At 46.3% G+C, this 3,101-nt stretch overlaps 1 non-coding gene across 1 annotated transcript; it reads left to right on the forward strand.

Moving 5' to 3' along the window:
- Positions 1–1,327: 1,327 nt before the first annotated feature.
- Positions 1,328–1,411, forward strand: TRNAL-UAA (transfer RNA leucine (anticodon UAA)). The gene has a single exon. It is a non-coding gene; the product is annotated as a tRNA-Leu (tRNA).
- Positions 1,412–3,101: the final 1,690 nt, after the last annotated feature.

A 3,101-nucleotide genomic window follows, 5' to 3' on the forward strand; every position in this document is an offset into this window, starting at 1 on the left:
GGCTTTTGGTTGGGTCATTGGGGAACTAGGCCAAGCCAGTTCGGTGGCATATGCTGGGACTGTAGCCCTCTTGAGTACCTAGGCGTTACGTTGCATCAAGTTCGCAACAGTACCGCCTACTGGGATTCACAAATTGTAACTCTACGGCGGCAAACACAGGCTTGGATGGGTAGGGAACTCTCAGTGTTTGCGAGGGCACAGGTCTGTAACATATTTTTGTTTGCAAAGCTCGCGTATGTCCTTCAAGTCCTGCATTGTGCGAGGAAGAAGGTGCAAGCAATACACAGAATATTTGCAACATTCGTGTGGCGCTCTCAATGGGAGCCCATGAGGCGTGACAACTTGTTCCTTCCCTTAGAGGGTGGTGGAGTGGGTCTTGTTCACCTGTTCGTGCATCAACCTGTTTCCCGTTTTTTCTTTTTCAAATCGGCAAACCACCCGTTTCTGGTAGCTGTGCTCATTAGGCGGCTTAGTTTTCATTTGCCTTACTTATTCGCACCGACTGTGCAGGCTCGTGAGGGTACTTTGTGGGGATTCCTTAAGGAGGTTGCTGACACTTTCAATTTCCTCACTGTTCGCTTCTCTTTAGATTACCTCTATAGCCTCTCGAGAAAACAGATGACCCAGGTCTCACTGAGTCTTTGTTCCCTACACCATTGTATCGGCAGCCTTATCTGGGGTCTTTGGACATCAGTGTTCTAAAGCGTGTTAGGCGGATGTGCATTCAGGCAGCCGCTAAAACGTTCTTTTTTAAACTACACACAAAGACGCTGCCTGTCAAGACATTTCTTAATGACAAGGAGATGTTTGTACCCTGGAATGTGAATTGCCGTCTGTGTAACGTGCCTGAGACAATTGATCATTGCTTCATCCTGTGCCGTGATGTCATGTTCTTTTGGGGCATACTACAACGAACTCTTAAGAAGGACATTGAAATTACACCATACACTATTAGATTTCTGCCTGTTGGCAAAAACTCTGTTGTGCCTTATGATCTGTTTGTGTTGATGGGACTATTCAGTCTTTGGAAAAGCCGTATCATGGACAGACATGCCGAGCCACCAAGATCTTCCAAATCTGTGTTTCGTGAACAGTGTGCTTTGGTTAGGAGTGTATATGCTGCACGCGAAGAACCTCCAAGCTGGCTGCCGTGCCTAGATGCATGTGTGCGCCTCCCTGAATTTTGATGTTTTGATGGGGATGCAGTGTTGAGTTAGGGCTATGGCGGGCTCCTATTAAGCAGCCAGGTAACTTGAGACGCGAACCAGTTTGATTGAAGTTTTCCCCCTTTTTACGGAAGTTCTTCCATGCAATGAAGAAAAAAAGTGTCAGCATGGCCGAGTGGTCTATGGCGCCGGATTTAAGCTCTGGTCCTCGCAAGAGGGCGTGGGTTAGAACCCCACTTCTGACAATATTTCTTTTTGCCTAAGTGGCAAGGATTTTTTTTTCCACCCTTTATCAGCGTGGCTTCCAACGTGGTAGTTTCCTGTGAGACACGATGTTTTGAATAAATGATCCCCGTCCCATCGTTGATGTCTGGTGGAAAAATCGATCCATGCTTATCGATTTCGCAAAAGCGTTTCATAAGGGGCCCATTCTCGTCTAATGTTGAAACGCACGCTCCCCACTTCCCCCGACATTAATTATAACCTTGTTAACTGCTAATGGAGAGTGGCAGACAACAAAAGACAAAATTGGGGGCAACAGAAAAGAACAAGACACCTTCCTCATTTTTGCCACTTTTTCAAGCTGAGGCTATATTGCACTGCATTCTATTGTTCCGCCTTTAACTAATTTTCTGTTGTTTTCTTGTTTTTATCTTCGCCGTTGCTGGCACGTGCTCTGTTCTGCGTACTTACGTTTTAGCTTTTAGTGTGGAAGCACTACTTCACGGGGTCAAACCCAACCAAGAATCTTGTGGCGGCCCTGATCTTGAGGGGGCAGAAATAAAATAAACACTGCCGAGACTGGGTTTCCAACCCGTGGCTTCGTAAAAATATCAGCCTTGCTGGCCACTCCTCGAGAGCGTTATGCTATCCCCGCCTCGTGTTGTTGTAGTTGCCTTAGCGACATCGCACATGCCCACGGCTGGGTTAGGACAAAGTTCAGTGAGGAACGCCAAAAGAAGAGGGTAAACTGGTGCCAAGGTAAGGGTTGTGCTTTAAGTAATAAATCAGAGTTAAACTGCTGCATACTCTCGCGCTGTGCACTGCACATCGTCGTCTTCATCAACTTCCACCTGCGGCGCGAACAGATAAGATCAGCTTAACCCCGACCAGAGCTTAACCTGAGTCTTAATATCGTCGCCAGACGTGCCGATGACTCAGCGAAACAAAACCACAAGCCAACCAGGCTAAACACATGCTTTCGTACGTGTACTCGGCTGAACTACGTTAAAACCCTAGCAATTCCTTTTAGTGTTTTTAATTTTCCTTCCGGGTTGGCTCTTTACACTATCCGGATTTTAGGCGGTTTTATCTTTTTACCCTGTAGACCACGCACAAAGGGCAAAACGCTTGTCTAGAACACGTTCTGGGCGTGCTTAGGGCTGAACACGCGATATCCAGCGGTAACATTTGGTTAAAAATGTTCTGGATACACGCATATGCAGTTAAATTCATAGGACTTCATCGTAATTTTTTGCCTTGCTGGTCGCAGCAGTGTTGGGAACTGCGGAACACACACTTCGGTCATTCTAGACGTGTGTTTCGTACTCTGTACGAGCTCACACGAAAGAATACGTGCGCGCTAGTATGTACGCGGTCGGCAATACAACACCAACTCGCCCTTGAGTCTGCGTCTGAAGTGAACACGCCTGATTTCTCGCGACTGCGCTATAAACCATGCCTCTCCCCTCGTTCTCGCTTTTACCTGTATATGTTCTTGTATGCGTAGTTATGGTGGTCTAGTTGAAACTTTGGAATCGTGTATTTCAGAACACAGGCGTGCTACGAGAATTCTACCAAATGGTGTAGTATAGGAATAAGGGTGCCTTTAAGTTTTGAATGTAAGCATGTAGGCCAACTTTAGTGACTAAAAAGTTAACTCTTTTTAGCTAACCAACTCATTGATGGTGACAATTATCATCTCAGTTCGCATTG

Source organism: Amblyomma mixtum, chromosome 3 (genome assembly GCF_055824585.1).
Source record: "Amblyomma mixtum isolate Tamu chromosome 3, ASM5582458v1, whole genome shotgun sequence".
Taxonomy (NCBI): domain Eukaryota; kingdom Metazoa; phylum Arthropoda; class Arachnida; order Ixodida; family Ixodidae; genus Amblyomma; species Amblyomma mixtum.